We start from the raw sequence: 27,917 nt of genomic DNA, 5'->3' as shown, positions 1-27,917 counted from the left end.
AATCACCTGCAGCTGTGGACGAATTTGGTGCTATATAGCGTGAGCCTTTCATCCCACAGCGCAGGACGCGCTGGAGCCTTGACCTGGCCATGGGCAAGCCCATTCTCTGCCCGTCAGTGCCAGGAAGAGGCAGGGCAGGACACCGCTCTTGATTTTATCCTCCAGGTAGTGCCCTGGAAATGACTTATCGGCCTCAACAATGAGTACCAACTCTGTTATCTAAAATTATAATGGGCAAACGAAAAGGTTTGGATAGTGCTGTAGGCCTTGGGCCTGACATGAAATCTGCGAAAAGAGACGCTGCAGAAAATTATACCCTAGATGCTATTGCTAATCTTATAGACAAGGTGGGGGACATATTAAATAATGGAAACAGAAAGAGGCTGTTGACACCAAGCCAAAAATAACCCTTTTTTTTTTTTAAAGCACATGCAATTAAAGAAAGTCCATTGCTACTATTGAAAACACGGCCCAGATGCGGGCACATGAACCTCATTTAAACTAAATGACTATCTCCTAACAAATGCCCCAACAAATCACCTCCTGCTTCCATTAATCAAGCATCCCTGTCTGCATCAGGACACGCTCATACACCTACTATGCGAAGTTTAGAATGCTCAAGCCACTACACCCCTCCCGCTAATTTGTCAGAAGAGACCTATGGCCGGATACACCTATGGATATGGATCTACTAATCGCCCTTTTGAGAAAAGACTGACGCCACAAAGTTGACCGTGCAGCTCTTAAACTCAAAAATGGCAGAGCTCTCGGATTCCAATACAAGTTTATTTAATAACCTAAATGCCCATCTGGTTGAGAGCCGAGAGAAGCAGCCTAGGTGCCATGCATGGGCTACATGCTCCAAGGGCACAGGTCAAGGAGGAGTATAACAGCTCCAGGTAACTGAGTCAACAGTAATATGGGAAGTGCTGATTGGAACCATCCTGACAGGAGAGAATGGCAACAAGCATGGAGGGGAAATTTGAGCACTACAAGAACTTTAACTCGCTCAAATCATTAGAATAATGAAAATGCTCTAAGGACCACAGTGCAACAAGGTGGCATACTCCTTGCTTCCCCCTCCACTATCACTCAAATCTATCTTTCCGGGGGGAGTAGAAAACAGGCGCTTTATGTACCAGATAAGGCCGGACCCTAGAGAGAATCCTTCTCCAACACTAAACAGGATATTCAGGACACCAGCATGGGCAGCTAAGGACTCTGTCATTTATATGACAGAAGTCCCTAGCTCACCACCGGTACAAATGGAGTGAACAGAGACATTGGCCAACAAGGTGATGCATTGGATCCATTGCAAGTGCCTTTCACTGATGCACTCAGACATTATACCAGCACCACTCTTGTCCAATGCACAAAGCACTTATGATAACATCAAGCTAATAACGAAAAAACAGGCCATTGCTGATGGACTACTGGCTTTGGAGCTCAAACCTTTCCACCTCCAGACTCAAACATCCATTTTAAAAGTGCACCGACTTTTATTCTAACCATGTAACCAACCCTTCTGGCCTCCAATTGCCACAGAAACCTAGCTCATCGACTTTTGCTGACATTCATAAGGGAAAGAGTGGACTTGCAAAAACAAAACAGGCAGAGCTTTCCATTACTGAGGGTTCTTCTTTCCCGCTTAGTAAACTAGACTGACTGCATCATATTAAGACCAGGGCCCAGAAAGCCACTAATAATGACATTGTTGGGCCCTCTACACATCCATATGAATCAGAAAGGGAGTGTGTATTTCCAACCTCATTGGTTTTGCTAGACCCTTCTTCAAGGACTCTGTAACACCAATGACATCTGTAAATGAAGCACAAACCCACATCAATTCCAACTCTATTTTATTTAACTTATGACGTCCCATATGACCAGCAGGTTATACAACGCCTGTCGCACTCTCCGACTGTTTCATGTAGTCATAAACCAAGTGTAGACACAACTACACAAAATCCTACTCTTCTTCACACAGGCATTTATCATCAAGGTCAGCAATCGATAAAGAAAGAGTGTCCATTCGTCTATTCTCTGATGTCCTGGAATGTAGCTGGACTGCGTACAAAGCTCATAGATCATGAGTGAGGTCTTTTCATTAATCTATTTCGTTATTATCATGCTGCAGGAGATGTGGGCTCTTGTTCAAGTTTTCAAACAAGGATATACTAATGTTAGCATAGAAGCAGTCCTTTCTAGAGCTGGTCGTCCTTCTAGTGGTCTATTAATGTGGATAAGAAATCTGCAAACTATGTCAATAAAAAAAGCTTGAAATAAATAGTAAGGATATTTTGGGTCTGACTCTGTGAGGAAGCAATGGTTGTAAGGTGAATGTGTATGATGTACACAATCAAACCTTACACAAAGGTAAAGAATGCCCCACGTTACAACAGTTTGCCCAATATCTGGCTGAAAGTATAGACAGTGCCCCTCGCCCCTCTCATGATCGCTGGTGATTTTAATACTACCTTTGAGCCTTTGATGGCCTTGCATCGGCCATTGACATGGAAGATGAAGCAAAGGAAAAACCAGAGGTTTTCCACCAAACCCTTTCAATCCTGATCGACTTCGGCATCGCAATTAATGTCCATTACCCTAATCCATGACTTACGAGCCTGCAAAGGGAGATTTGATTCCGATAGCTTTCCCGGTTTTACATTCAAAAGAGGCAACCATCAGAGCATAATAGACTACATTATTTAGACCTTGATCTCTGGAAATATGCAAAAGACTTTACAATTGTGCCTAGATTAGATAGCCACCATAATGCTCTTAAATGAACTTTAACATTTTTATTTTTTACGAACAACACAGAAAAGGGCAGACACACAGATATGGTGCTAGCTCTAGGCAATACTAAAAAGACAGTAAAATGGGCAAAACTAAGCTTAAATGGGGATATGCTATCAGATATCTATACCCCAATTTAGTAATATTCTAGATCCTTGCATAAATGGCTCTTTTGATATGTCCCTCTTCCTAGATCAATATAAAGATTTGCTTAATGTGTTTGGCTCATTGTGTACCAAAGAAGCCCCCGGAAGAACTCCTTGGCACCGTCTTGGTATTTCACTGAGTGTTGAAGGGTCAAGGAAAAACTACTAAAGGCTATTAAGCAGGGAAATCAACAACCCATTAGAGCTCTGCGTTCCCCAATACAAGTCTATTATCGCCTCTACTAAGCAGAGTTGGATTGACTCAAATTGGGTGGCCATGGTGGAGGCATCAAAAGTAGAGACCACTAAACATTTTGGCATATCTTTGCACGTGGCAATCTCAAATCCTGTAGCCCACGGGAATGTTCGGTACAGCCACCACAATGAGTATCATTTTAAGGAATTGTATGCACTGCATGGTTAAGAATCTACTTCTGTAAAAGAACCTCCTAAGACTATTCATGAATGAGTAACCACTAAAGATCGTGTCCCTATACAATTCTCCTTAAATGAGATGCTGGTTCGAACTAACTGTGTGGGAACCCTATGCAAATGCCTTATCAAACAGGATTATGGCTGGTGATCGAATACCTGAGTTATGGAGTGGAGCGAAAATAATACCTTTGTTTAAAAAGGGCTTCAGACCCATTCCCAGCGGCTACCGTCTGATAAGTCCGATCAACGCTTACAATAGGTGTTTTGCCGGCAGGTTTTAGACAGACTTTTCAACTGTATGGACGAATCTACAATTTCTATCCCCAGTGCAAGCGGGCTCCACAAAAAATTATGCACATTTGACCAGATATTTAGATTACATCTATTTGTTTGGAAGCATTTAAAGCTCTCAAAAGACCATTTTAAGGGCAGCATTCGATCTGGTCCCTTGAGAGCAGCTGTGGTCTACCCTTACTTTAATGGGAATTAATATCGAATTGCTTGATATCCTGAAAAGACTGCACACAAATAACTTCGCCCAAGTCAAGTGGGGGGCAGGAGGTGAGGTTACAGAGCGCTATAGAACGGGGAGTATGACAAGGGTATGTGCTCACCCCTACATTGTTCTCGATATACATGAATGGTATGATTAACCATTTTAGGCAGTTCCGCAAACTGCAGAAAATGTTGTTTACTTGGGTGTAAGGTTGGACAAATCAGGTACTTGGAAGTCTCAACTTCAAAAAAGGGAAATGACCCTACTCCATAGTGCCTTTGCAGTTAGCAAAAAGTATAAAGCAACTACCCCAAAATCTGTAAGCCAGCTATTGAGGTCTACAGGGCCAAAGCTCAGGCCGCAGCCCTTTATGGGGCTGAAATTTAGGGAGCAGGATGTACTGATGGCTTAACAGTAAAGGAGAACAACTTCATGAGATCATTATTTAACCTGCCCAAGAGTACACCAATTGTCCCCTTGTTTTTTAGTGACGGGGCTAAAGAGAATCGGTGATCTAGCGATACTAAAACCATTGCTCTTTTGGGCAAGATTGTGGCAAACTCCCGAACTCTCGTTAGACACACTACAGAAAAGTAAAACAACAAGGGAACTGAAGTCTTATCCCATGGTTTATACATATTAAATCACACCTCAGCGATCTAGGGCTGGGTAGGCGCTGGTATAGTCCCACATTGATAAATAATAATACTAGATTAATAATCAAATATCTTTTAAACCAGCGCCTGCCCTGGAACCCTTTATGGAGACCTATGTACCTCCCCAAGCATTAACCTTATACATAAAATTCAGGGTGGGTAAGCTGCAAATGAATAAGTTCACGAACAAGTGGAAGACTAATTTGTCCAGACCCATTGCACTGGCACTTTGTAAATATGCAATTGAGAACGTGGAACATTTATTGTTCTTTCCTCAAGCATCTGTCCAGGTTAAGACCATTTTGTATTGCTTTGAGAATAAGACACTTTAAATTAGCGTATCGAACCTTCCAGAGCAATAGTTAGGAATCCTTTTATATTTACATGCCTTAGAAGCTATTTAAAGTCAGTGTGGTTTATAAGAAAATACAAAGGTCTTTCTCTGTAAATTTTAAACTACTCATTTTTATTCCTTATTGGCAAAATTCGACTGCCGAGCATCCCCCATAGTGTGTAAATGTATCTATAATGTATCCATACGGCAGTATACTGAACGTTATTAAAAAAAAAAAACGTTTTAGGATTCACATTTTATATGTTTTAACAGTTCTTACTGATACTTCTTTGGGTTTTTATGCGAATATTGTTGATGGACGATACAACTGATTATGTTTTAACTATATATCATACATTTTAATGATTTTGATGTGCGATGTTTTATGGGCATAGTCCGGAAATAAGCAACGAATGATGATTTGCCCAGAACCACTGAATGGTGAGCTGATGCTGGGACGTTTACATCACCTCTATGTTTTTTTCAGGATAGGTGACATCAATGCGAGGCCTATGCAATGCACACCCTCTCTACCGAGTCCCACGAGTCACTGGGGCCGAGGTGACAATATCTGGCCCCCAGCGAGGCCCTTGCTTTCTCTCCTCTGCTCCACCCACTATGACTGGGAGAGGTCAGGGGCAAAACACTGCTGCTGGGCCAGGTCCAAAACAGAGGGGTAGGGGGAGCCAGGAGTGAATGGTCCAAGTATCTGGCAACACCTGGCCCAGTGCGGGCTCCTCCACAATGGCAGAGAAGCATCACCCTACTGCCTGGCACAGAACCTGCAAATGAAAAATAAAATAATGTTCTAGCATCGTTTTATTTTTCAATTGCCACCTCTGCGCCAGCTTGAGCCATGAGGGGCAGGGCATGGGAGGGAGGGAGGGAGGGAGGGAGGGAGGAGGAGTGCATGTGCACTCCCTAAGTGCTCATGTGTGTTTGACCGGCTGTCTCAGGTCGACCAAAACATACATGCACACTTAGGTTTTCTCCAGCCCGGCTGCATTGAGCAACCAGGCTGGAGAAACCCTACAGACTCCCCGGCCTTGAGCGGAAAGTCTTTCATGCCCACTCAGGCAGGGCACAAGTCCTAAAAAAAGAAGTGGGGGGACGCTGACGTCACGACAGGAAGTGATGTCATGAAGGTGACTTGCACCATCAGACGCATTGCCTCCCCTCGCTCACCCCTTAGATACTATTGCATCAGAGAAGCCAGCGCGTGAGCAGCATTCTGAATGAGCTTAGATCTCGCCCCAAAGAGGCCAAAGAGTGAATGTGTGGCTCCATTTGCTCCAGTTATCGAGCTCCTGGTAAAACAAGTGGGGGGACGCCGTCCACCCCCATGGTATCCCGACTCGAGCCCTGCACTCAGGCCAATTCCTGTGCTGCACAGGGATTGGCTGGGAGTCTGCCCCAGGGGCTGCTGGGACCCAGGAACAGCCAGCAAGAGAAACGTGACGCGGGAGACAGCCGGCGGCGTCAGGCAGGTTTTTTTCATTATTATTATTATTAACCTGTGTCTTACCCCACGCCCCATGCTGTCCCCCGCACTACCCTAACACCCCAATACCCTTTGTTAGTTTCGGATGCCACTGACCTAGCCCTCAGCCTGGCTTGGGTGGGGGGAGCGTGTGAATGAGGTGAAAATAGTTTAACGTCCACATCACCTGCCCCCAGGAGGCTGATGTAGTCCGCCCATGCCCCGCCTCAGTTTGACAGCACAGCAGGGGAGTGAGACGCTACCTCTGGGACTCTGTACCTTACCCATAGAGATCAAGGTAAGGTCTGCCAGTGCCAGAGCAATACTGGTATAGTGCCACTGTAAGCCCCGGCCCTTTTAGAGCCTGTCTGCCCATGATGCTGCCCCACATTACAGTGGTCTGTTCATTCATGTACACAAGGAAGAAGACATGGAACTTAGCAAAACCTAACCTGCTTTATTCATACTCTTGTATTTTTTTACTATTTTTGTTGTTTCTTTACAGGTCTCACTTTCCCTTAGTTCATTGGAGTAAGCTATAGTGTTTGTCGGTGTTCATCTATTTTCAGTCTTCACTTTATGTCATTGTTGTATCATTATTTTCCTGTATGGTAAGTTTGTCCGGTGTTCCTTGTTTATTTGGATGTGGTAGTATTCTCTCCTTTACTTTTTCTTTATCAAGCCATTCTTTCTGACATGATTTGTTCTGTATCTATTTTCTTCCTCGGTTTTCCTTATTCAAGCTGGACATCTACCTGTCTCATTCCCCCTCTCCATACCAATATCCTTCTTTTTTTTCTTCTATAGTGACGAGTATGACTATCCCGTGATGGCCACAGCTATGAGTTTACTTGTTATTCTACCAATTTAGTCCACATTGAATTTATTTTGTTTTCTGTCACATAATCATAAACTTATGTATGTTTCTCTGGTTACCAGTTATTGCTTATATTTTTAATGGCTAAATTACGTGTTGTTTCTTGTAACGTAAAGGCTCTTGAAAACACTGTTAAAAAGCAGAGGGTGCTTACTCGCTGTTCTAAACTGAACTGCCAAATTGCTTTACTGCAGGAGTCGCATCTTAAGGAATGTGATATTGAATGTCTGCGCCAAAAAATGGGTTGGATCTGTTTTCAGCTCCAATGCAGTTAACAATAAAAATGGTGTTTTAATTTTGGTACATACATCTCTGCGTATTCAATTGCTCAATGAAACCAAGGATGATGCAGTTAGATGGATATTATTGAATATTAAGATGAATTATATCCTTGCTCTGTAATGTTTATGGCTCTACCGGGGTGGATTCCCAATTTTGGGATACATTTTTTCCTCTTTTATCGGACTGTTCCTCAGATAATTTTATAGTAGGAGTGATTGTAATCAACTAATGGACCCCTTTTTAAAAGACTGTCGGTCTCAGCTTAGATATATTCCCAATAAAATTTAAAAATAATTTTAGAGATTTAATTGATGCATGGAGAATAGCTCATCCAGACACGTTAGAATTCACATCTTTTTCTCCTGCCCATTTTTCATATTCCAGAATAGATTAATTTGTCACAGAAAATGTTCTTCAGTCTGTATCAAATATTGAGATAGGTTTCATTGTGATTTCTGACCATGCCCGTGTCATTTTAGATACCCCTAATGACATTTTCTGTTCTAATATGTGGAGATTCAATAATGCATTATTGCAAGATAAACAATTTACTGATGCATTTATAGGCTTTACCAATGATTTATTTGCTGTTAATGTTATTGCTGACTCTCAGATGGATGTTATATGGGATGCATTTAATGCGATTGCTAGGGGATTCATTATATACTATGTTGCAACAAAGAAAAGAAATCACTTACAGATTCTTCACTTGTGCTAAAACACATTAAACTATTGGAACATGAGTATTTTTCCTCTAATAGAACTGATACTTTTCCTAAATTAATTCAAGCTAAATTTCAATATAACAATTTTGGGACAATGCTTGGGGTTCTGTACTTAAAGTTAACACAAATGTTTGGCAGGCGTAATAAAGCTGGGAAATTATTGGCCAATATTCTAAAAATAAAGAAGCAGAACTCCAAAATACATGTTATTACAGATACATTTGGATTTGATCACACCAATGACATAAAATATTAGAATGTTTTACACAATACTATACTAAGCTATACTCTTCAGAGTCCTCACCTACTGCCGATCAACTAGACATTATCTTTCAAATAATCCCTAAATCGTCGGTTCAAGCATCCGATCTTTCTATACTGAATACTGATATAACAGGAATGAAACTTAAAAATGCTGTACTTCAACTTCCTAAAGACAAGGCTTTAAGTCCTGATGGATTTTCTGTCCACTTTTATTCTCATTTTGCTTCCAAAACTAGTACTTTTAATTTCCCACTTTGTCACTCAAGAACAAACACAAGGCACTTTTCCTCAGGCTTTGCTTTGCTTACTTCTTAAGAAAGGTAAAGATCTATCCAAGTGTGGGAATGATAGGCCTATTTCCCTTATTATTACGGATTGCAAGATATTCAGAACAGCCCTTGCTTTACGTATTAAGCAGGTAATTCCAGACTTGATTGATATACACCAATCAGGATTTGTGAAAAGGCATTTATTTCTGACAATTCCAGAACGTTCCTTAATATTATTGATATAGCATCTAAATCTAATATCCCATATGATGGCAAACCCTTAAATGCTGAAAAAGCTTTTGATCAGGTTAACTGGATTTTATGTTTGGTGTTTTAAAACGGAATGATTTTAGTCCTCACGCTCTTAGATATATTTATCTTTTATACTCTCAAACTTCCTCTTCAATTTTTGTTATTAGCAATCCTCATATTTTTTATCTTTTTTGAGGAACTAGAAAAGGATACCCTTTATCCCCTCAAACAAGTATTCCTTGATATCTGGATATTAATTTATCATAGAGAAATCAGAGGTACTGACATTAAATACGTATTGCCTCTCTGATATGTTTAAATACACAGGTTTCACTTGGAACTTCTAAGCCTATCAAATGTTTAGGTATTCTTTACTCTAATACTATTAAAGAAGCCATTCAAATACATTTAGATCATGTCAAATAAAAAATCACAAGTCTGTCACATAATTGATGTCCTCTTTATCCTGGTGGGGGAGATTAGCTACGATTAAAATGAAGGTGGACCAATAATAATTTCTATTTGTCCATGCATCCTGTTAAACGTCCTCTTGTATTTTTTAAGTCTATTAATTGTTTACTCATATTGTTTCTATGGAATAAAACGTAAACCAAGTATTTCTTTCTTAAGACTTCAACAGTCTAAGGACAGTGGAGGGGTTAATTTCCCCAATCTCAGACAATATGATTCTGATTTTGCCCTTAAGCAAACATGGGCCTCTTTTTCTGTTCCTCCCCTGGATGTATTTACAGTTTGGGGTCACCTGGCGCATGCCTAAATTGCCCCGATTTCACTTATAGGGGCAGTCCGCATTTCCCAAGCTCCTAGGGCTTTCTTTTCACCCCTACTTTCACATTCTCTTTCTATTGCCACTCCGTTACTTCTTATATCCAATTCCCCATTAGAAAATGTTCTACAAATTCCTTTATGGTATAATAAGCATATTAAATAAAATAATCAAGCTCTTTTTTGGCAAGAATGGATTGAGGAAGAAATATTAGTTATGGGCCATTTAATTTCAAATGATTCCCTGTTAGAGTTTAGAGACATTCAACTTAAATATGGTATCTCATCTTAATATGCCATTCAATATCAACTTCTTAAGCCTATTCCTCTTCAGCTTCTCTCACAATTTTCTTCCCCATCAATTCACCCTTCACCTCTTTTGCCCTCCATTGATTTTCTTCACAAGCAAAGCCATCCTGCATATACAAACTTTTATGTTTTTCTCAGGAGAGTAGAACAAAATCCAAAATTGAATTAGAATGGGAGTCGGACCTCAATCAAGAATTTTCTGAATACACCTGGCAAGCAATTTGTGCTAAAATACACAATACTTCTTGCTCTGCCGCTACTACTCAAACATTCTTTTATTTTTATAATAGATTGTGTTATAGTCCCACTCAACTTCATAGGCCTCACCTTAACACAGAAAAACCAAAGGTGGTGATGGACGGAGCGTTGACAATACAAACACTCACCCCCAGTCAACTGATCTGGGTTTAATCCATCACCGTTCTTTAGCTCACTCCGCCACCCCAGTTCAGACATGGCCATATGCAAATCAGTCTGACCCTGTGCCTCATGGGAACAGTCCAGCCCGAACTGCCAAGCCATGTCTTCCCTGGACCGGAATCAAGCTTCCCAGGACCGGTTTCTGGCATTACAGCCGTCTTCAGCCGGGCTTGCTTGACTCCAGTGGCAAAGTGAGCAAGGGACTCACGTCTGAGCATACCCTGCCAACTTAGGGCGAACAAAGAAAAACCAAAGGTGGTGATGGACGGAGCGTTGACAATACAAACACTCACCCCCAGTCAACTGATCTGGGTTTAATCCATCACCGTTCTTTAGCTCACTCCGCCACCCCAGTTCAGACATGGCCATATGCAAATCAGTCTGACCCTGTGCCTCATGGGAACAGTCCAGCCCGAACTGCCAAGCCATGTCTTCCCTGGACCGGAATCAAGCTTCCCAGGACCGGTTTCTGGCATTACAGCCGTCTTCAGCCGGGCTTGCTTGACTCCAGTGGCAAAGTGAGCAAGGGACTCACGTCTGAGCATACCCTGCCAACTTAGGGCGAACAAAGAAAAACCAAAGGTGGTGATGGACGGAGCGTTGACAATACAAACACTCACCCCCAGTCAACTGATCTGGGTTTAATCCATCACCGTTCTTTAGCTCACTCCGCCACCCCAGTTCAGACATGGCCATATGCAAATCAGTCTGACCCTGTGCCTCATGGGAACAGTCCAGCCCGAACTGCCAAGCCATGTCTTCCCTGGACCGGAATCAAGCTTCCCAGGACCGGTTTCTGGCATTACAGCCGTCTTCAGCCGGGCTTGCTTGACTCCAGTGGCAAAGTGAGCAAGGGACTCACGTCTGAGCATACCCTGCCAACTTAGGGCGAACAAAGAAAAACCAAAGGTGGTGATGGACGGAGCGTTGACAATACAAACACTCACCCCCAGTCAACTGATCTGGGTTTAATCCATCACCGTTCTTTAGCTCACTCCGCCACCCCAGTTCAGACATGGCCATATGCAAATCAGTCTGACCCTGTGCCTCATGGGAACAGTCCAGCCCGAACTGCCAAGCCATGTCTTCCCTGGACCGGAATCAAGCTTCCCAGGACCGGTTTCTGGCATTACAGCCGTCTTCAGCCGGGCTTGCTTGACTCCAGTGGCAAAGTGAGCAAGGGACTCACGTCTGAGCATACCCTGCCAACTTAGGGCGAACAAAGAAAAACCAAAGGTGGTGATGGACGGAGCGTTGACAATACAAACACTCACCCCCAGTCAACTGATCTGGGTTTAATCCATCACCGTTCTTTAGCTCACTCCGCCACCCCAGTTCAGACATGGCCATATGCAAATCAGTCTGACCCTGTGCCTCATGGGAACAGTCCAGCCCGAACTGCCAAGCCATGTCTTCCCTGGACCGGAATCAAGCTTCCCAGGACCGGTTTCTGGCATTACAGCCGTCTTCAGCCGGGCTTGCTTGACTCCAGTGGCAAAGTGAGCAATATGGCCATGTCTGAACTGGGGTGGCGGAGTGAGCTAAAGAACGGTGATGGATTAAATTTTCAGTTGACTGGGGGTGAGTGTTTGTATTGTCAACACTTCGTCCATCACCACCTTTGGTTTTTCTTTGTTCGCCCTAAGTTGGCAGGGTATGCTCAGACGTGAGTCCCTTGCTCACTTTGCCACTGGAGTCAAGCAAGCCCGGCTGAAGACGGCTGTAATGCCAGAAACCGGTCCTGGGAAGCTTGATTCCGGTCCAGGGAAGACATGGCTTGGCAGTTCGGGCTGGACTGTTCCCATGAGGCACAGGGTCAGACTGATTTGCATATGGCCATGTCTGAACTGGGGTGGCGGAGTGAGCTAAAGAACGGTGATGGATTAAACCCAGATCAGTTGACTGGGGGTGAGTGTTTGTATTGTCAACACTTCGTCCATCACCACCTTTGGTTTTTCTTTGTTCGCCCTAAGTTGGCAGGGTATGCTCAGACGTGAGTCCCTTGCTCACTTTGCCACTGGAGTCAAGCAAGCCCGGCTGAAGACGGCTGTAATGCCAGAAACCGGTCCTGGGAAGCTTGATTCCGGTCCAGGGAAGACATGGCTTGGCAGTTCGGGCTGGACTGTTCCCATGAGGCACAGGGTCAGACTGATTTGCATATGGCCATGTCTGAACTGGGGTGGCGGAGTGAGCTAAAGAACGGTGATGGATTAAACCCAGATCAGTTGACTGGGGGTGAGTGTTTGTATTGTCAACACTTCGTCCATCACCACCTTTGGTTTTTCTTTGTTCGCCCTAAGTTGGCAGGGTATGCTCAGACGTGAGTCCCTTGCTCACTTTGCCACTGGAGTCAAGCAAGCCCGGCTGAAGACGGCTGTAATGCCAGAAACCGGTCCTGGGAAGCTTGATTCCGGTCCAGGGAAGACATGGCTTGGCAGTTCGGGCTGGACTGTTCCCATGAGGCACAGGGTCAGACTGATTTGCATATGGCCATGTCTGAACTGGGGTGGCGGAGTGAGCTAAAGAACGGTGATGGATTAAACCCAGATCAGTTGACTGGGGGTGAGTGTTTGTATTGTCAACACTTCGTCCATCACCACCTTTGGTTTTTCTTTGCTCACCTTAACACAGACACTAACTGCTGGTCATGTGCCCAAGAAAATAGCGATTTGTTTCATGTTTTTTTATTGTCCTCGAGTTCGGAGCTTTTGGTTACTTATTTGGGATAAGACTAATCACATTCTATCTACAGATATTACATTTAACGCTGTTCATCTTTTTGTGGGTGGTTCATTCACTTTCTGGCACTCTCAAAGGACAATTGGGAAATTTATTGATTTGCTGATAGCCCTTTTTTAAGCAAATTATCCCATCTTATTGGAAAGACACTTCAAAAATTACATTTATTGCCTGGTGGAATTTACTATGTCCCCATCTCAGGTTAGACGGAGCTTACACTACTACATTCCCCCGATTGATTAAAATATATTTTCTTCAATAAATCATATTTAACATAACACATGGGCTATTTAATATAAGGGTTGAATTAAATGTTTGATTTAAGACCCTTTTCACAATGATTACACATATGTCCTGATTGATTCCAATACGCGCTGAAAAAAAACCTATTGGTTTTCATTGTCATAACCAGATTTAGCTTGTTTTAGAAACTGAGTAAACAAACTCTGTGGTCCTTCATTTAGTCTTTATATTTAATTAAAATGGGTCCCAGTATTTAATACCACGTGTGCAAGTCAAGACCATACTTTCTTTTTCTGTCAATTAAGTCTTGGTTGGTGTAATATTTTTAGGTATGGATGAATGATTCTTGTGATGTGATCATAATGCAAAGCCTTGGATTCAGAAAGTGGGAATACTTGTTTCATTTCAAATATATGAATACGATTAATTCTCATGTGATCTATGTTTTTTTGACCCAGTTGAAAAGTGACTCTATTCTTTGGATTAATCGTGTGGTAAGGCCTTGTTTACTTACTGCAATCCTTGTTACTCCTAACACAACTCATCCTTGCCCCAGTACTTAAAAATTAAGTGGAGCCCGCCTGAAAGACGGGAAATTACATTACTGAGGCGTTTTACAATGCACCGTTGGAGAGCTTACAGAAGGACAAGCTATCTAATATTCCATTTAGAATTTACCTGAGATCCACAGATGACCGAAGCCATCAGAGGTTTGAGTTGAAAAGGATGCATGAGACTGATGAGGAAGAAAAAAACTTGGAGTAATGAGGCTTTACCAGTACATACTCTAAGATTTACCTTCACATGTCTCTTCCCCATCACAGATAAGGCATGAAAACTGTGAATAGGTTCAAAGTGGCAAGAAAACCACTGTGAGAAGTTGGCCTGGTATATGATGCTCACTAGTTCTAGTGATCACCTTGTACCATGCCAAGCAACCCTTATGGTGCAGGTTGTAAAGTCAACCTTATAGACAAGCTATCCTAGGGGTAGCATGGACTAAGCAGTCTTAGGCTAAACTCTGTAAAGGCATGTGAAGCAAGCTGTTTTACCATACACAATCCCTTGAATACCAAATGAAAGGACACCACACAGATATATATTGAAAATATATATAGATTTATTTCTACAAATAACCCTGATACTCTTTATAAGCACAGAAGCAAATGCGTTAAAACAAAACACAGTTTAAATACACAAAAGTTGCACAATTATGGATGAGCCCTAGGGGCCACCTAAACCATATACTAAAATAGTGGTATAAGAACCACTATGGGGCAAGTGAAGAGGCCTAGGGCCTGGGGAATCGCTGGAGCTGTTCGGGACTAGCAGTGAAGAAGTCGGGAAAGGCCCGCGGGACTCGGGTGCAGTGCAGAAAGTGCACGCTTTACCAATGCAATGTCAATGGTGCGTAAAAGTTACAAAGTTAGTTATTAAGGAACCTTCAGAGTGACCTAGAAGGATGAAACTTTAGACACAGACACTAGAGGTGTGTACCAGTGTGGGAACACCGGCGTTGCTGAGTTACCTCACCCACAGGAAGCGGGTGCACAGGGTCGAAGTAGTGTCGGGTTTCGTCACGCAGGTCGATGGTGCTTGGAGCTGAAGATGCTGCAGGCGGCTCGATGTGAAGAGTTCCGGTGGATCCAAGGGTGGATCTGAAGAGGTGAAGACCTGAAAGCAGAGGGGACAATGTTCAAAGTCACTAGCCAGTGACTACCGTGGAACCAGACTGGAACCAGGCGATGTCGGGTGCAAACAGGCGTCGAGGTGTAGCTTCTCTCTGCAGCCACGTGGACACGAGGGGTCGAGGACGTCCAGGAGTCAATCACGAGCTGTCTCACGTAGGCTTCTCGCTGTTGGCGGTGTCGGCAACTTGATTGGAGCAAACAGGCCTTGGCTAATGCAAACCACGCAGGAATCAAAAAAGGCTTGTTACTCGGACCAGCAAGGTCAGAGCAGGTGCTCCCTTTTACAGGAGCGAGGGCAAGTCTGGAGCAACCAGACCCGCAGTGTAAGTTGAAGGTTTCGTCACCAAGATGGCCGCTAGCCACGTGGCAAGTGAACGGGATGGCGCGTCGAGTGGCACAGTGCAAAAGGGCCCCACGCAGATTGTGGAGATGTTGGGGGGCTGATCTTCGGTGCAAGGGCTGCTCGAGGTTGGGGCTTCTCAAACCCCAAAGCACAGCATCGAGGGTGTCTCTGATGCTGCGCAGTCAGCGTTTTGGGGGTCTTCCAAGAGGTCCGGTCCCGCATCTCTCGGTGCCTCCACGGGTCCCTTCTTTGCAGGGACTGTGGATCGGGCTGTGAGAAGTCTGGGAGTCTGGGTCTTGTCAGGCTCTTGGCTCGGGCTCCGGCAGGAGGCGGCGGCAAAGCAGATGTCGAGTTGCTGGTTGGTGCCTGTGTTCACAGGGTGGTCACTCCTTGGCCACAAGGGAGATTCTCTTCCGTCTTCTGTGCAGCAGAATGTCGAAGTCCAGTCTTCTTCTGTATTTCAAGTTGATTCAGGATGATCTGAAGTCTCAGGACACAGCTCCCACTCTTATTCGAATCTGGGGGGCTGGATCACCTACTAGGTCCCTCCTCTGGGTGGAACCAGGAAGGGGGGTGGTTACATCCCCTTTCCTTTGTCCAGTTTCGCGCCAGGACTGGGGCTGGAAAGCCCCAGCACCGGTTTGAACTGGCCTATGCACAGGGACACCTTGTGTGCCCCAGGCATGTCTGATTCTATTCAGCCCTGTCCTACCCAATACACAAAATCCTGTCTGGGGTGGTGCTAGCACCTCCCCAGGCAGGAAACCCTTTGTCCAAGCTGCCCTCGCTGGAAGGACTCCCAGCAGCAGGAGGTCAGACTTGTGTCTGTGGTGGAGGCATCCATTTTGTGATGCTGAGGCTCTGTTTAACTTTAACCGGGGTTCAGGCTAGGTACATGTCGTGTCCCTCTAGAAGGGTGGAATGCTACCCCCGTCGCCAGAACTGGCGAGGGGGTAGTATTCCAATTCGTATGACACCTTACTCGACATGTTTTGATAAAGCCAAACCCAAGATAGCATTTAACCGCGAGGTTCATAATGCACTTAAGAGTATATGGTATGGCAGTATCATGAAACAGCTAAAGGACATGGTTCCGAAAGCTGCAGACAGGCTCCGCTCATGCCAGAGCACCATCTCACATATTTCCAAGCACTCTGCCTCCAGGATTGATGAGGCCTTCCATAGGAGTGACTGATAGGAACATATGTGTCCATTTTAGGTTAGGTATAGGCATACTACACCTAAGTAAGGGGTGGTTACACCGACTTACCCCAGCTGAGTGATCAGCCAGTTGTGTCAAAATATGGAGGCCAGGCCAGGGGTGGCATAATACATGCTGCAGCCCCTGGTAGGCCTTGGAAGCACCTATGCCCTGGGTACCTGGGTACACTGTTACAGGGGCCAATAAGGTGAGCCAATTCCAATTGTGTATGTATCTAAGGTACATGGAGTCCATTTTAAGGAGAGAGCAATTAGCCTGGGGCCCTGAATAGCAGGATCCCAGGCCAACTATGTCAAAAACCAGCTAAACACCAGGCAAAAAGTTTGGGGGTAACCATAGTCAGATATCCACCTTCCTACAACCACCACGCTGAAAAAGGTAGTAAAATAACCCCATTAATTGTTTTGGACAATTCTCAGCCATCTAAAACACGCAGCCCCAAACTTCGTAGCTTCTGACTCCTCAACCTAAATGCAGCATGTAGTACCACCCATATCACTTTCCAATGTCACTCAATTTTCGTCTATTAGCTTCTGCTCAGGACGCACAAACCCCCTCTGTTGACCTTCCCTGCATTCTTGTATGAGGTGGAACTTGAGCCCGAGACTAAGCCTATATATTATAATATTAATGTATTCAGTGGATCAGCAGAAGCCTTTCATCCCTAACCAAAAGGCCTAAAAGTGTCATTCAAACTATCAGACTGATGAAAAGAAACAAACCTACATTGACACGATCAGCTCTACCTACATCAAAACAATACTGCAGAAGTCAGAGAAGAAAAGAAACCAGGTCACCCGACGTCCTGAGAACTATTAAATGAAAACATCAATTTCAGATGAAATTTGAGAATCAAAGATTCAGGTCTCACCACCAGAAATTGATTTCTGCTTAAGAAGGTGCACAATTGCCTTGATTAAATGTAAATGGGCAGTCACATATTAATCTTGACAAGGGGGTACTATTTGCTTCATCTGCATACATACATTACAGCATGGCCGTGTAAAAAGTGATGCAGCCCCATCTGCATGCCAAATTGCCCGAGGTACAAACACCAATTGTGTTCTTGGAGGAAGATTCAAAGTCAATCCTCTTCTGGCACAAGGGCCTCAGTGAGAAGGTTGTGCAAATTTGATTACTTTTTTATGTAGAGATCCATCATCTCTTCTGAAACACCTTTATTTATCAGAAATAGACCTCGGAACTCATCAAAACCTAACAAAGACCTCTCTACCTATGTGAGGTTAAGTAAATACAGATTGGTTCCTCATGAAGGCATTTAATTGTTTTCTAATCTGTTACTAGAGTGGATGGCTTTACGGCAGCATACAGCCCTATTTTTACCTAAGAATTTGAGCATGGGGCCATGACCAGTCGTGAGTTAAAATGACTGTGAAGCTCTGACACTCATGTGCCCTTGCCATAGTGTCTCACTTGCGGGTTGGTTCGATGGTGGGTCTTAGTGCACTATAGAGTTGGAACCAATTGTGCCCACAGTTCACGGCCTCAAACTGGTGGAAGTAATTCCTCCTGTTTTGCTTGGTGGGTATATTTTTTTTAGCCTTTTTCCTGTCCAAGCGAGCTGTGAGTGAATAGTAACTCAAGGTCTTAAAGGAGGTTATGGTGGCGTATCTTTGAGCCTGAAACCAAAACTCTTTGTGGCCCTGGCTGGAGCTGGATTTCAGTGGAGTCAGAGGGTGGACATAATTAAGGACTTACGAGTGAGGAAGTGCACAGCAGAACCAGGGCACAGACACGATGCTCAGGAAGCAGTGTGTGAGCATAAGGGCCAATTTGCTGAGCGGCAGCATTTGAGAAGAAGGGGGACAGGAGTAAAGGGAGAAGTGTGGGAGAAGGGTCACGGAGCTGAGAGGTCAATTAGTGTGCAGCAAGGGCTGTTAACAGAGATGGTATTGTGTTAACAGAAGGAGTAGGGCACAGAGAAAGGGGTGCCTAAGAATAAGGGTCTGGGACCAGCGAGGGTTGTGTTTCAGCAGAGAGGGAAACTTGGAGAGGGACAGTGTGTGTGAGAAAACTGGTAGGGAGCATGGTGTGTGCAAAAGAGGAAGAGAGGCGTTGTGTACGCAGTCATGACAAGGAGTGCAGAGCGAAGTGTGTCTTTGTGTGCAGATGTGTAGTGTGTGGGCAGAGATGGCTAGATGCAGAGTAGGCAGTGCATATGGAGAATCACCAGGAGCAGCAGAGAGGGCAGTGGGTGTGCAGAGAGGACCGATAGTAGTGGGTGTGGGGACTGATAGTGGAGGGGTAATGTGTGAGTAAAAGGGTCAGGAGGAGAGATCCATGTATGAGCAGATGGGACTATGCATAAGCATTATTTAAAACGGAAATAATTTCCTGAAGGGTCTCCCAGCCCCTCCCAAACTGCACTTTTAGTTACAAAATAACCAGTCTCACACAGTAATATAAGATATCATCACAGACCTGTACCTGACAAGCAGGTTTCACCTGATCCTATGCAGATGCATATATACTGAAACATGCCCTGGTAACCTAAAAATGAAAAACCCAATCTGAGACAATGTTAATGTTGAAAACGTCCAATACGTAGCAAGGAGGGAGGCACCTAACCATTCTACCGGGAGTCTCGAGGAAATTGTCTTGGAGCTCCTTAACAATGTTATCGTCACCAACAGTGTATTTTATCTCTGTTGGGGTGAGGTAGTGGAAAATACCATCATCAGGTCTCTTCCTTGAGTGTCCAGTTCTCCAAGTGAATCAAAACTTAATCCGAACCCCATGGGGCCAATCATACTATATTTTGAGTTACATGCAATAATTATGCCTCTAACAGAGAACTTTCATAGGTCACTATGAGGCCCGTGAGAGAAGAACTGCATGTTAATATACATGCTAAACATCTCCACCAAAAAATTACGCAAATTGAGATCTACCACTCATGGTCCTGATAAAGAACTAGCGGGCACATGCATCATTCATACATTTTGCGATTCTTAATTTGCGAAAATTACCAAATCGCAAATTAAGAATTGCAAAATGCTATGCATCATTTTTTTCACTATTTATTTGCGATTCTGTAAAAATCGCAATTTTTACCGAATCTCAAATAAATAGCGAATTCCTAAGTGCATTTTCGCAATTCCCATTGAATCCTATGGGCCAAAAGGCCCATAGGAGTCAATGGGAAGGCATTTACAAATTGCGAATTTGAAAATGCAATTCGCAATTTGTTGATGCATTCCAAGGGTGCAGGGGGGGGTCCAAAGGACCCCCCCTGCACCCCTGAAATGTATTTGAAAGTGCATGTTTCACACACACATGTCCTAAGGACATGTGTGTCTGTAACATGACAGTAAAAAATATGCATATTTTTGCTTTTTTAAAGATTTTCGCAAATTAACACGAGGGTCAACCTCGTGTTAATTTGCACTTCCTATTTAAAAATTCGCATTTTTTTTAAAATTGATGCATTGCATTTAAGGAATCGCACAAATGCGATTCCTTAAATGCATTCGCATTTTTAAGAAATGCAAAAAAATGCGAATTTTGAAAGAGTGTTTGATGCATCCCAAAAACGTATTTAGGAAGCGCAAACGGCCGAATTTACCGATTCGCACCGTTTGCACTTCCTAAATAGGTTGATGCATGTGGGCCATAGACCCTAGAGGTCATTCAAGGCAGAAACATGTCGACCAGTTTTCTAGATGTTTAGGACACACTAACCGTCCTATTAACATTGCTACGTTTTTAGTCTTACCCCATCCCTCCTTTTTCACATCAAGCATATTTGTAAGTAAAGGAGGTCATTTTACTTGTGTTACCCAGATCCCACCATGTCTAACACCCAGACAATCTCCCTCCTGGTGGAGGTGTTGATTCACTTGGAAAACCAAACACTACAGTGAAGAAACCCAATGATGATACTTTCTACTACATCACCCCCAACAGAGATGACATACACTGTTGGCGATGATAACGTGGTTGAGGGTCACCAAGGCAATTTCATAGAGACACTAATCTATAGATTGGTGAGGTGGACTTCACCCTTGATATATATTGGATTACTATTGGGAGCTGAGTGGACCTTTTCTTGCTTCTACCCCCCATTGATTAAAAGAATGTTGAAAACATCTTCAGATAGCGTTTTACAAATACTCTCTGGAAATATTTTAATGTAAGTAACCCTTGACAAAAATACCCATAAGCCTAAAATCAAAGGAGCAAGTGACACCTCTAATGCATGATTGTGTATGAGCGAAAGAGTTAAGGCTCGTGCACTAATTACTCTGACTTCTCCATATCTATTCCCCAAGGTCACTGAACCACAGGAAAAGGACAGTCATGTGCACTTAGCACATTCTCCACTCGGCTGTATTGCACAGCCTGGGTGGAGATCATGCACAGGTTCCCACTGCCTGTCTAAACGCTGAACCATGGCCTCAGACCAATCATGACACTGCTGTCATGCTGGTGACAGCAGTGTCGTGATTGGCTAGGGGATCTGCTTCCTGCGTCCTGCTTGACCAAAGAGGACGGAGGAGAAGCGGTGGCCAGCAGGTACGTGATTTTTTCTTTTGTTCTTAATCCCCACTGCATCCCCTACACTCCACCACCACTGCTCATAGCAGCTGCTCTGAATTACAGTAAAGCGCCTAGTAGGAGTGCAAGCAACTAAACACGAGGCCTACTCCACTGCCATGGATCAGTTCAGGGTGCATGTATGACCAATACACAACGAGGGGCCCCCTGACCAACACTAATATAGGGCAAACTAGCAGGGGAATAAAGAGTTATAAGAAGAACAAAAAGAATGCCCTTTGCTAATACTAATGGCCCAAATAGGGTCCTAGGTTACAAAATTGCAGTGCAAAAATCACCAAGACCAGAAGCAAATCAGACTGTCCAAAGCCAACTCATAGTAAAACAAAGTTCATTTTTTTTTATTTCATTTATATATAGATATATATTCTTTTGTAACAAAAACGAGAGTAATAACATAGGTATCAACATATACACATGGCAATCAAAAAGCGGTTATAGCATTCCATTTAAACACCCATTCATCCCAAATCACATTCAAAAGGACTCATATCTCTCCATTCACTCCGCAATTATTCAATGCATCCATAAGATTCAAACACACTCATACATGCATCATTCATCCACAACATATCGTACAACGGTTGCCAGATCTTCGATGATGAATTAGGTCCCAAAGGAGTCACCCCAAAGCACTTGGGAGACTCGATTAATACATTTCAGGACAGACTTTAAGCGCCAACGCGCGTTTCGGTGCTTGGCCGATTTTAGGGCCACACCTTCATCAGGGCTCACAGCAAGAAAGGGGACAAACAGGTGCACAACCACAAATAATCTGTAATAGATACAATTTCTTTTTAGACAGGTTTGCACTACATTCCCAGCATTTCATTTCTACATGCTTAAAATTACATCTTGCAGTTTATCGCAACCTAGTCCTGTCTAACTTCTGAACGTCTTATAGTGAGCTTGGCAAAGCAAAAATAATCACATTTTAAGGATAAACTCAACATAAAACCCGTATTTAACAAGTGTAGATAGGTTAAGCCATTTTGACCGCATACAAGTATTAACATACAAAATAAAAGACAGAATAACAAAAAGCGGGGTCATTTTCCATTTGAGGCCAAAACAGCCCCCTTACTCTGAGCTGAAAATCATGAAGATGAAATTTTCCTTCAACCCCTAAGGGGGCAACATACAGATTCTGGATTCGAAAGAGATAAAGTGTGAGAAGTTGGCCTGGTAGGGGATGTTTCCAATTCTGGAACCACCTACTACCTGACCAAACAATCCCTTATGGTGTCTGGTTGTAAGTCAACCTTATTAGACAAGCTATCCTAGGGGTAGCATGGACTAAGCAGCCTAAAGGCTTAACTTAAGAGGTCGTGTTAAGCGAGCTGTTTTACCACATACAATCCTGTAATACCAAATGAAAGGACACCACACAAGTATATATTATAAAAATATATGTGTTTATTACTAAAAACAATCCCCAGTATTCTTTATGAATAAAGGGGCACAAGCGTTAAATCAAAAGCACTGTTTAAACATACAAGTTGCACAATTATGGATGAGGGCAGGGGGCCACTCGAACCATATACTAAACAAGTGGTATAAGAGAGGCCACTCGAACAGTGGTTAGGCCTAGGGCCTAGGGAATCGCTGGGAGCAGTCAGGACAAGCAATGCTGAAGTCGGGAATGGCCCTCGGGATTCGGGAGATGTGCGGAAAGCGCACGCATGCACCAATGTTAACCAATGGTGCGTAAAAGTCAAATAGTTAAAGTTTAAGGACACTTCCGCTGAACCTAGAGGAACAAAACTTAACACACAGACCCTAGAGGTGTGCACCAGTGTGGGAACACCGGCGGAGCAAAGTTACCTCACCCACAGGAAGTGGGTGCACAGGGTCGAAGTGGCGTCGGGTTTTGACACGCAGGCTCTTGGTGCTTGAAGCTGAAAGGGCTGCAGGCAGGGTGAAGACGAAGTGTCCGGTGGAGTCCAAGGGTGGACTCAAGTTGTAGAGTACCTGAAAGCAGAGGGGACAGAGTCTGGGTCACTCAGCAGTGACCAGGGTGGAACCAGGACGGAACCAGGCAATGTCGGGCGCAATCAGGTGGTCGTCGAGGTGCTTCTCTTCGCTGTCACGTGGGCTCTGGGGCATCTGCGACGTCCAGGAGCAGGTCACGATCTGTCCCACGCAGGCTCTCACCGTCGGTGCAGTCGGCTTCCGGTTTGGAGCAAACAAGCCTTGGTAAGAGCAATCCACGCGGGATTGGAAGATGGCGTCTCACTCGGACCAGGAAGGTCAGAGTCGGGGCTCCCTTTCAGGGGAGCTGGTGTGGATCTGGAGCAACCAGAATCACGAGTCTTCTTTTGTAGTTCGTCGGCACAGGGACCACAAGCCAGCTGGCAAGTGACCGGGCCAACGCGTTGAGCCAAATCGTGCCAAAGGGCCCCACGCAGCACTCGTCGAGTGTGGAGGGCTGAACTTCGGCTCAGGAGTAGCTCAGGGTGGGGGCTTCTCAAACCCCGGTGCACAGCTGCGAGGGTCACTCGTGGGCTGCACGGTCAGCGTCTCGTGGTCACTTCAAGATGGCGTGCCCCACGCTTCCGGTCGCCTCCACGGGTCTCAGCTTTGCAGGGACTGTGGATCGGGCTGTTAGAAGCTGGGCAGGCTTGATCTCGTCGATCTCAGTCGCTCGAGTTCCGGCGGGAACTGCAACTAAGTAGACGTCGAGGGCTGGATGGTGCCTGCTGCTGCAGGGTGGTCACTCCTTGACCACAAGGGAGATTCTTCGGGCTTCCACGTTGAGATGGAGGGCGAAGGGTCCAGAATATCGTTTCAAATGTTTCTTCCAGGAAATCTGATGTGCATTGGCACTGCTCCCACTCTTATTCGAATCTGGTGGGCGTGATTACCTGCTAGGTCCCCTCCTATGGGTGGGACCCAGGAAGTGGGTGGATACACCCCCTTCCTTTGATCCAGGCCGCCCTGGCACGAGGGCTGGAGTGCCCCAGAACCGGTTTGGCCGGATTATGCAAGGGGCAGCCTTGTGCGCCCCAGGCAGTGTCTGGTTTCTTTCAAACCTCCCTGCTACAATACACTATCTCCTGTCTGGAGGGCGGTGACACCCTCCTGTGACAGGAAACCCTTTGTCCAGGACCCCCTTGACTGGGTTTCGGTCAGCTCCAGGGGTCCAGACATTTGTCTGTGGCAGAGGCATCCATTTTGTGGATCTTAAGGCCTTTGGAGAAATCAACCGCATTAAAGTGAAGTAACATGTCTTACCCCTCTAGAGGGGTGGAATGCCATCCCCGTCGCCAGAACTGGCGAGGGGATGGTATTCCAAAGCGTATGACACCTTACACGACATGTTTTGATAAAGCCAAACCAGAGTTGCTAAATAACCGCGAGGATTATAAGGCACTTAATAGTATATGGTATGGCATTATCCTGAAACAGCTTAGGGATTTGTTCCCGACGGCTGCAGACAGGCTCAGCTCATGCTAGAGCTCCATCTCACATAAAACCATGCACCCAGCCTCCAGGATTGGTGAGGCCTGTCTATAGGAGTGGCTCACAGGTTTACATGTGTCCAGATATAGGTTTAGACATAGGTATACTATATCTAAGCAAGGGGTGTGTACACCACCTTACCCCAGCTGAGTGATCAGCCAGTTGTGTCAATTTAAGAACCAGCCAGGGGTGGCAAAAGATATGCTGCAGCCCCTGGTAGGCCTTAGTGGCTCCTGTGCCCTGTGCACCTATAGTGCATTCTACAGGGGCTGACAAGGAGTCCATTTCCAATTGGTATGTACCTAGGGTACATGGAATCCATTTTACCGAGAGAGCAGATGGCCTGGGGCCCTGATTAGCAGGGAACCAGGTCAACTAAGTCAAAAAAACAGCTAAACACAGGCAAAAAATCTGGGGTAACCATAGTCAGGTAGCCACCTTCCTACATAAAGGAAAAGAAACTTCTTCACCAGATCGGTCCAAAACCCACCTCAGATGTAACACACCAAATCGAGGTATATAATCCAAGGCAATTCCCTATAGGGTGAATCAGGGTGCATGTATGATCTGTTCCAGGGCATACAAAGCACCAAGAATGCAGCCTTACCATTACCCAAGAAATTTTAAGACAAATCGCAGAACAATTGTGCAGAAGTCCTTTCCTGTCTCCCTACTCAACTCATTCTGATGATGAAGGTTCTTCTGCTCTTTTACCATTTCAGGTTGGATTTATGGGCCACGTTCCATTGATCCCTCTGACCTGATGAGCATCAAGAAACAATTCTTCAGAATTAGAAAAAATCCTAATCAGTTCCCAGAGCAGCTGCAGAGTGTGTTTGAAATATACAGACCAAATTGGACAGATGCGAATCAGCTACTGCGATTGGTGGTGCCAAGTGCAGCGAGAGATTATTCAGTGTGGGAATCAGAATGGTCATGGATTGATCCTGGCAATGAAGTAGCATTGAGTGTGGCAAAGGAAGTTTTGGTGAATGAGACTGCAGATGTCTGCCCGGTGAAAACTGATTGGACTAAGATCTTGTACTGCAAACAAAATAAGGGTGAAGCACCAGCTGAATATTTGGATAATGGTGTGTTTGAAAGATAGTCGGGTATAGCCCGCCCGACAAAGATCGCTCAGGAAACTGAATGTGCTGCTTTTTTACAGGGATTACCACTGAATTTTAGAAGCCAGTTAATGACCATCTGCATCGGATGGCAGACCAAGAAGCTGGCTAAATTAGTGAGGGTCACCAACCACTTTGTGTACTCACAGACCAGAAAGAGAATGTTGAATCAAAATTTATGTCATTGAAGTTGAAAACGGAAAAAAAGAGCATTGGAAAAAGTTGAACAGGGGAGCGGGAAGGGCAGTGGTGAGGATCCAAGAGTGATAGTTTCATTTTTCACTTTCAGCCAGTTAGGACATTGGAAACAAGATTGTCCCAATACTGAATCTAATGTACAATGTCTACCTGATCAACCTGAGCTCAATCACATTACCCAAAATTCTTATCCTGAGCATTAGGACAGCCTGAGAGGTTCAAACTATATGTTAATCCCAATATATCAAAAGGGCCTCTAAGTAGATTGTGTCATTAATGGTGAGCATTCTAAGTGTCTTATTGACACGGGTGCTAGTTGCTCAGTTCTATAAATCTCTGCATTGCCTACATCGCCTTTCTCAGGCAAGGCCACAGAGGCAGCCTGTATTTCCCACCAGTGAGTTTATCATCATACTTCAGAACCCAAGTCCATCTCCCTGGGACCCATTAGTGAGAAGCATTCCTTTTTTGCTTAACACAACTTCCCTCACTAACCTACTAGGCAGAGATATTCTCCGCAAGCTAAACTGTACGGTATTTGGTAATCTGGATGAGAAGTTCCTAAATATACCCTAACAGCAAGAAAATGAAGCGTACACATTACTGTGTGAGAGCACAAATTGGCAAAATGATACAAATAAAACTCAAGTGCTTCCCAATTTAACTGAACTGCTTTCACAGGTACCACCCATATTGTGTTCCACAGGGGTCTACAACGGCAGCTCCTCCACTAAGGAGCATTGCTTCACTGTTTTAAAGCAGTGCAAAGGAAAAACAAAATGATAATAATGGAAAGGTATTATCATTTTAATTTTAGTGTTGCAGTTCCACTGCAGCCAGTTTAAGTTAGGGTGAGGCCGGGCTCCTGTGACGTTGAAGGAGGAGGAGTGATGCCTGCACCTTTAGTGAGCATGATGGTTTGGCCCGCCGTCTCGGGCTGGCCAAACTGTCATGCGCACCTTGCATGTTCTCCATATTGCACAGCCTGGGTGGGGAACATGCACAGCCTCCCAGTCCATCTCTGAGTGCTGATGGCACTAGATAAGCTGAAATATGGTGTTACGACCAGTCACAAAAGCTGCTGTAAGGCAGCGTTGTGATTGGTCAGGGGAGCCTGGGAGCCTGGGTGCTTCTTGGTTCCTGTGTCGGAGGAGAGGCGGCCGGTGGTGACGGCAACTACCAGGTATGTTTTCTCTTTTCCTAACCCCTCCATACACCTTACCCCGCCACAGGTCCCTACCAGCTGCCACTGGGGGCCAACAAAGTGGGGTTCATATCATCAATGGAACCAGTAAAGATAAATGTCAATACTCAGAAGAACCTACCCAGGATACTACTTTATTCGTTGAATGCGGAGGAATCAATCTTCCCTGTCATAGCAGATCTGACTAAGTATAGGTTTTCGGTAGATGAAATAGTTTGATTCTGCAAGCCGGGTAAGATCAACCTGCACAGATTTTTCCAAGCTCTTACAGTGTTTAATAATGTGTTTTTCCTAAACTTCCCTGTGGTCCACAACTCTACCACCATCCTTTCTTGTGTCCCTGCAAACACCCAATGCCAATGGTTTACTGTGGTTGATGTCTATTCCGCTTTCTTTTCTTTTCCCATACATGAAGAGAGTCAGTATCTCTTCTGATTCTCATTGTGGATTTCAACTTTTTACGGCCTGTCTTGCTCAAATATTCCCCCTTATTCTTTTCCCAAGCCCTAAACAAAGTTCTGGACACATTCGTTTAAGACCCTGTGCTCCACTTTATTCCCATTTGTTGATGATTTACTTT

The sequence above is a fragment of the Lissotriton helveticus genome, chromosome 2_1, assembly GCF_964261635.1.
Source record: "Lissotriton helveticus chromosome 2_1, aLisHel1.1, whole genome shotgun sequence".
NCBI lineage: Eukaryota > Metazoa > Chordata > Amphibia > Caudata > Salamandridae > Lissotriton > Lissotriton helveticus.
This window is presented reverse-complemented; position numbering follows the sequence as displayed.